At 49.6% G+C, this 7,687-nt stretch overlaps 1 non-coding gene across 1 annotated transcript; it reads left to right on the top strand.

Moving 5' to 3' along the window:
- The first annotated feature begins 753 nt into the window (after positions 1 to 753).
- LOC112447572 (U6 spliceosomal RNA) lies at positions 754 to 864 on the top strand. The gene has a single exon (XR_003035772.1). It is a non-coding gene; the product is annotated as a U6 spliceosomal RNA (small nuclear RNA).
- Positions 865 to 7,687: the final 6,823 nt, after the last annotated feature.

Here is a 7,687-nt window from a genome sequence, read left to right on the forward strand (position 1 = left end):
GACAAAGGGCCTCAGCTGTTACTGGTAGTGCCAGCCACCCCCCTCTCTAATGCCCAATGAAGGGTTACTGGGAGCCCCACCTCCAACATCCAGGATACCACAAGGGAGACTCAGGAGGAGGAAGGCTCCCAACCCAAGAAGGGGGCCTCTGGCATCGCTGTGTGTTGGTCTAGAGACTGTGTGACTCTGAGAACACACAGAATGGTTTTCCTGAAGACCCATGATGGAGAGATGGAGACTGGGGCTGGCAAACCATCTCACAGCCCTGGGGGGATGTAAAGCCCGGGTTTGTACGTGATGAGTTTTCAACCTGTCTGCACAGGAGATGTACCCAGCAGCTTTAAAAACATAGGTCTGAATTCCACCCCCTAGACCTGCTGAATCAGAACCTCTGGGGTTCATGCTCCCACCAAAGACATTCCTTCCTTTGTCCTTTTCCTTGTGGAAGGCTAGAGGGGTTTAGAGTTGGGTTTTTCTTTCCCCCAGGTAAGGTAGGCTCTGATAAAACCCCAGCATGTTAGGCCATAGTTAGATAGTTAACTCTTGAGAACAGACCTTGTTCAGACACTTTGGTGTCTTTCTGGGGAAGCTTACCTATCCTGTGAGGGGCTATTTTACCGAAAAGTTACTCTCCTGTGACATGAAATCCATGCAACTGGGACTCCATTATGCTGGCTAAGAAGTGCCCTTGCCTCCCTTTGGAAATATTCCCATGTACACACGGGAACTATTTTCCCTTAAAAAGCACAAAGATTGTGCTTACTTCAGCAACGCAAATTTACTAAAATTGGAACAAGACAGGGAAGATTAGCATGGCCCCTGCTCAAGGATGACAGGCAAATTCATGAAGCATTGGGTATTTTTTTTAGCTTCTTTTGTAACCCACTTTTCCTTAATGTTTTGCTTCAGAGAAGCCTAACCAAATAAAATATAATATCAAGGTCCTTTTTTTAAAAAAGCTCAGAGATTTGTTGAGAGGAGGATGTGGCACACTTGCAGGTTGAGGATTCCTGTATGGAGTTTTCCCCTGGCTCCCCTCAGGGGAACAACGCTCAGGCCGTCGTCTTCTGAGTTCCCAGATCCTTGCCTCGCGAGGAGAAGTGGCCAGTGTCCAACTCTTTTCTGCTTTAGAATGCAGACATGAGTTTTGAAATATAAGGAGACACTGGAGAGTGAGGGGGCCGGACTGGGCTTTGAGGGCAGGAAGTGGGCGTGGTCTGGCTCCCTGTTGGGGTGGGGGTGGGTCCTCGGTAGTAGGGACCCCTGTTGCCTCTCGCCATCAGCATCTCGAGCTGTGATACACCCTGGCTGAATCGGGTGAAGGAGGCTGTGGACACCTGGGGGTGAGGACTTGGGGGCCCGGTTCCTGGCTTTTAAACTTTTTCTTTTGTGTTGGGATTTAGCCGATCAACAGTGCGGTGATCATTTCACGTGAGCAGTGAAGGAACTCAGCCCATCCACGTACATGTATCCATGGACTCTTGAGAGTCCCTTGGACTGCAAGGAGATCCAACCAGTCCATCCTCAAGGAAATCAGTCCTGAATATTCACTGGAAGGACTGATGCTGAAACTCCAATACTTTGGCCACCTGATGCAAATCACTCATTGGAAAAGACCCTGATGCTGGGAAAGATTGAAGGCAGGAGGAGAAGGGGAGGACAGAGGATGAGATGGTTGGATGGCATCACTGACTCAATGGACATGAGTTTGAGTAAGCTCCGGGAGTTGGTGATGGACAGGGAGGCCCGGTGTGTTGCAGTCCATGGGGTCCCAAAGAGTTGGACATGACTGAGCGACTAAACTGAACTGAATTCTCGCCCAAACTCCCCTCCCATCCAGGCTGCCACATAACATTGAGCAGAGTCCCCTGGGCTGTACAGTAGGCCCTGTTGGTTATCCATTTTAGATATGGTGGTGTGTAGATTTGTGGGATCCTTGTGCTATAGGGTGATGGAGTGATTCCCACCATACACAGCTTTGTTGGTAGATCATTGAGGAAGGGCGTTTCACCCAATGGCTTTAAAGGAGCGGGTAGGATTGAGTTTGGTGCCTGGATAAAGAAGAACGGTGCCTGAGCTGGAGGTGTGATGGGGAGGCCGGCAGAGCTGGAGGTGTGATGGGGAGGCCGGCAGAGGAGCACCCCGCAGCAGGTTAAAGAGGGACATGCGGACCGGAAACCTCTGCGGTTTGCTGTGGGGTGTGGATTCGGAGTCCGCCGCCGCTGCCTCCAGGACGCCTTGAGTGAAGCCGCAACTGGTTCCTGATGCTTCTGGGAGGCTGCCTTCTCCTCCCCCTCCTTCCTCTTAGATATGTTATTTATTTCTTTTGGCCCTGCTGGGTTTTCATTGCTGCGTGGGCTGTTCTCTAGTTTCGCAAAGCAGGGACTGCTCTGTCCTTGCGGTGCGTGGGCTTGTCCTCATCGTGGCTTCTCTTGCTGCAGCCCGTGGGCCCTAGGTTCTCCTGGGCATCAGTGGTTGGGGTTCCCGGACTCTCGAGAGCACAGGCTCAACAGTTGTGGCTCGTGGGCTTAGTTGCCCTGGACCTTGTGGGATTCTTCCCTTACCAGGGATCGAACCCATGTCTCCTGCGTTGGCAGGCGGATTCTTTACCACTGAGCCACTAGGGAAGCCCTTAGAAGTTTGAAGGTAACTCTGGGTCAATGTTCCTGAAGGTCATACAAAGAGACACTTCCTCTTGTTCTGGCCTGAAGTTCCTCTCTCTGAATGCAGCTACAATTCCCTGGTTCCCTGGTTCTTGCTGGCAGAGATGGCTGTGTACTATTTTTTCTGAAACAGTGGCGTATCTTCTGGCAGTTCTGCTGTTGTTGTGGTCATAGAACCATTTATCCAGAGTGTATGGAGCTCCAAGGCATCTTTATAATGCTACTTTGTATTCCATTTTATGAGTGGACTATGATACATTTAACCATTTTCCTGGGTTTGAGGTTGGTTCGGTCTAGCAGGACGGCTACAATGACTCTCTTTGTCCTTTGAGTGTATTCTTTCAAAGAACTCAGGGCACTGAGTGATCCAGAGTCCACAGTGTTGCAGAGACAGCCACAGGGGACTCAGAGGCGTGAAGTCAGAGGGCCAAGAGAGATTAAGTGGTAGGGAATGTTAATATTGGAGAACCTTGGGGTTTCTCCCAGCTGAGAATTGAAGATTTAAGGGATTCTGAAGAGATCTCTGGGGAATTCCCTGGTGCCGCAGTGGTAAATAATGCACCCGCCAATACAGAAGACGTAAGAGATGTGGGTTTGATTCCTGGGTCAGGAAGATTCCCTGGAGGAGGGCACAGCAACCCACTCCGGTAATCTTGTCTGGAGAATTTCATGGACAGAGGAGCTTGGTGGGCTACAGTCCCTAGGGTCACAAAGAGCCACACGACTGAGAGACTTAGCACACACGCCTACAAAGATCTTGAGGGCTGATCATTCAGTTTCTCTGACTCCCAGGAATCCCTTGACTACCCTGATCCATAATGTGCCTGCAGTGGAGTCTTGAGAAGGAAAGCTCACCTTTACAGTTCCTGCACCACTTATTCATAGGCCCTCCAGAAAATCTGATTTCATTGAATCTATCTTATTATTATTGGGGAACAAAACTATAGCATCTGCTTCACTGCTGCTGTTTTTCTTCCCCTGAATCTTCCAGTGGAGAGCTGCAGTCCTGGCAGACACCTTCCATTTACTTCTGGGGATCAGCAGAGGGTGTTTCACATGAAGTTAGTAATAAGCCCTTTGAGCCGCTGCTCGATGTCCCTGGTACTTTTCACCTTCTTCCCGGCGCTGGCTCCATCTCTTTGGGGTCCTGCTGCTGTTTGCCTGGACTGAGCAGGGTTCCATACTTTGGACATTGCTTCTGACATCACTTCCGACAGCTCTGCGCTGTGAGCCTTGCTCATATCCTGTAAGTCCCTGCCATGTCTCGCTCCTAAGCAGGCAAGTGCAGGAACTATTCAAGTTTGGGTGCGGCTTCATCTTCTGCACTGGCTCCACGTTCAAGGATTATGAAACCTGGTACCTCACCCCTTCATGACCTAAAAAAGCAAATGGAAATTCCCCTGGGAGGAAGAAGTAGGGGTGGCTGTTGTGTAGACACCTGCCAAGTCTCTTAATAGTTGAACATTAAGGTGAGCAGTCAGCTGATGCCACCTTAATAGACTTAATGGATGATGCAACTCACTGGACTGGAAGGGCCTCAATCTGACACAGTAATGCACCTAGCTATTGTTACTCATCCTTGATAATTCCACCCATTGTGCAGGAAAAAAAATTAGGAAGAAGGGTTTACCTCAAAGAAAGGAGAAAGAGAATTATGCAATCTTTCCTTCTCATCTAGTGGAGTTCTGTGGCAAACTAGCAGAAACACCAGGACCTGCTTCGGTTATGCTGGAATTTTCCAGGGTGCCATATGGACCAGCAGTCACTCTGATTGGTCGGAGCCCATGCCATCTGAGATGTTAAATATTTTAAATAGGTCTGGGCATGTGTTGTTAAGATCCTATTCAATATTACACAATAATTTTATATATGGAAAATGAAAAATGATTTCTTTTGTGAGTCAAACTACAGGAACTGAGTTTTGGCAAAATCCTTTGGTGGGAGACATGGGAAAGTGAAAAATATGGAATGGAGGGAAGGAACCAGTGGGGACTAAACCAGAATTTGGGGCAGTGGTCGTGAGAATTTTTCACTTGCCTGAGGGGCATATGGATGAGGAAAAGTTTGAGAAACATTCAACTACATAAAATAGAGGTGAGGGAGGTGATTCGGGTTACATACCAGTTGGGGTAATGCATGAAGAAAACCTGTGATAACCTTCCCTGTGTGTGTTGGCTGTGAGCACGCATCGTCAGGCATCAAGCCTGAAGGCACGCAGGCCTGTGGTCATTGGAAGTGCCCGTGGCTGCCTGTGTCCCCGTGGGGCCTGAGTATTCTTCCTGGACACCTCTGTTTGTTCTCATCATTCTGTGCCTTTGGGCCTCCGTGCTGGGAAAGGACCTCCTGAAGCAGAGGTCCACGGAGAACCAGTGTGTAGAGGTTGAGAGCAGGACTTCAGGGTCAAGATGACCAACTTCCAAATCCCTCAGCAGCTGCCCAGACTAGGTGGGTTCAGGCAAGTGACTTCCTGTCTTTAGCTCCAAGTTTCCTCTTTGCTGGACTGTATTAGATGGGATAGTGTTGGAACAACCCTCAGAGAGGAGATGAGGATCACATGAGATGTTATCCTGCAGTATTTTCCATGGTTCCTGGCCCAGATAAGTGTTCTCATGGTAAGTGGTAGCTGCTACTGCTAATACACAGGAGTGGGAGAGATACTACAAGTCTGACTTCATGCCGGAAATGTCAGGAAGGCTCAGGAAAAGGTGATGACCTTTTGGAACCGGGAAAAGGTGATGACCAGAAATAAAGACCATAAGAAAACTGTATGACTTCTGAATTTTGAAGTTTTCCCAGTCCTCAATTCTAACGAAGAATAGAATCTGTTTCATGGTTTTCAGGAACGTCAGAGGTAGCTAGAAATACAACTCTGCCCTCTGTCCTAGGCCAGGCCAAACTTGGGAGCAGAGAAACTTCCAGGAAAAAGACAGAAAAATGAAAAGCCTGGTATCCTGGGGCCTGCAGGAATGCAGAAAAAGTAGCTGATAACCAAACAAGACTCAAAATATGGCTCTAGGGGCTTGGCCGGCCTGTGGTGCTTCCTGATACAGTGGCTCCTGGAAGCCAGTTTATCCAGGAACACTCCCTGCCTGTGCTGGGTCCGAGTTTGTGGCTTACTTGAAGTAAACATTTACTTAGTGAACATATCATTGAACAGGCAAGCTAGCTTCGCGAGCAGTCTCTGTTATTTACTGCTCTCCAGCCCACCAGAGTCATCTTGTGTGCACTATCTGATCAACACAGACAGCAGCAGAGAACAGCTGAGCCGATGAAGAGGGTACACAGCTGTGGTTTCTGCCAGGGCAACATCCCTTCTTCCAGCAAAGATTCTGTCTTTTCCTTTTGGGGAACCACCCCTCTCCCTTCTCTTGATTTGGGTTTCATCCTTTAAGACTCAGTTCTAGCAGGAGGTGACCTCTGCTAAATTCTTCATCCTAGTGTGGGATGGTCACGTGACACCGCTAACTGAACAGAACCAAGTCATCATGTTTGCTGCTGCAGCTAAGTTGCTTCAGTCGTGTCCGACTCTGTGCAACCCCATAGACGGCAGCCCACCAGGCTCCCCCGCCCCTGGGACTCTCCAGGCAAGAACACTGGAGTGGGTTTCCATTTCCTTCTCCAATGCATGAAAGTGAAAAGTGAAAGTGAAGTCTCTCAGTCGTGTCTGACCCTTAGCGACCCCATGGACTGCAGCCTACCAGGCTCCTCCGTCCATGGGATTTTCCAGGCAAGAATACTGGAGTGGGGTGCCATTGCCTTCTCTGGTCATTATGTTTAAGGAGGGACAAATGATCCAATCCAAGACAAAGAGATGCAACTCCTGGTACTTGGCGTATTGGGACACAGATTCTCTTTTCCTAGAAGACTTTAAGTCTGTATGCCTGCAACTGTTGGCATTTTGCCTTCCCTCTGGGAGAGCACAAGTGAAGATGGAGTTGGTCAGAATAAAGTGGGCCCTTTGCTGTCCTGAGACTACTGTGTGTGCATGCTCAGTTGTTCAGTTGTGTCTGACTCTTTGGGACTCTGTGAACTGTAACCCGCCAGGCTCCTCTGTTCATGGGATTTTCCAGGGGGTTGCCTTTCCTTTAACTGATGATTCAGTTACTTTGCTGGTTCTAGGGATGTGCTTTGGGGTTTAGTTAGTTTTGTGCATTGCACCTGAGGTTCCAATGTCTTTGTTTCTGGAAAGAGAAAAAAAGGTATCTCCTAATTGAACCTGAGAGGCAAAATACGAACTGTCTTTAGTTTTATATGGTTTGACAAACGTGCTTCTCTAACCTGTAGGTCAGACGAGTTGCCGTCCTTTCTGGTTCCCGCACGGACACTCTGTCCTCACTTCTGCAATGTGTCTGGAGTGTCCCCCACCGCTTGTGTCCCGGGAAGATCCCCAGTGAGCTTCAGTGCCCTCATCTGTAAAACGAGCAGCTTGGACTAGATCAGCGGTTCCAAGTTGGAGGAAAAAGCAGGGGGTTGCTTTGTTCAAAGCTTGTACAGAACCCTACCAGCTGGAGCTGCTGGGGCTGGGGTGGGAGTGGGGTGCTGGGGCTCCTCCTTTCCTGGCCTCCGGGGTGCTCCCAGGGTACCTCCCGCAGCCCCAAGGACTCTGAAAGAAAGTGAAAGTGAAGTCGCTCAGTTGTGTCTGAATCGTTGCGACCCCGTGGAGTGTAGCCCACCAGGCTTCTCTGTCCATGGGATTTTCCAGGCAAGAGTACTGGAGTGGGTTGCCATTTTCTTCTCCAGGGGATCTTCCCGACCCAGGGATTGAACCCCGGTCTCCCGCACTGCAGGCGGACACTTTACGCTCTGAGCCACCAGGGAAGCCTAGGACTCTAAGGGGCCAATAAAATGCCCACATGTTCACCAAGGCCCTGTACTGCACTGCGCTCAGCCGCTCAGTTGTGTCCAACTCTGTGCGACCCCACGGACTGCAGCCCGCCAGGCTCCTCTCCTCTGTCCATGGGAATTTTCCAGGCAAGAATACTGGAGTGGGTTACCATGCCCTCCTCCTCTCCAAGGCCTGATCC

The sequence above is a fragment of the Bos taurus genome, chromosome 7 (genome assembly GCF_002263795.3).
Source record: "Bos taurus isolate L1 Dominette 01449 registration number 42190680 breed Hereford chromosome 7, ARS-UCD2.0, whole genome shotgun sequence".
NCBI lineage: Eukaryota > Metazoa > Chordata > Mammalia > Artiodactyla > Bovidae > Bos > Bos taurus.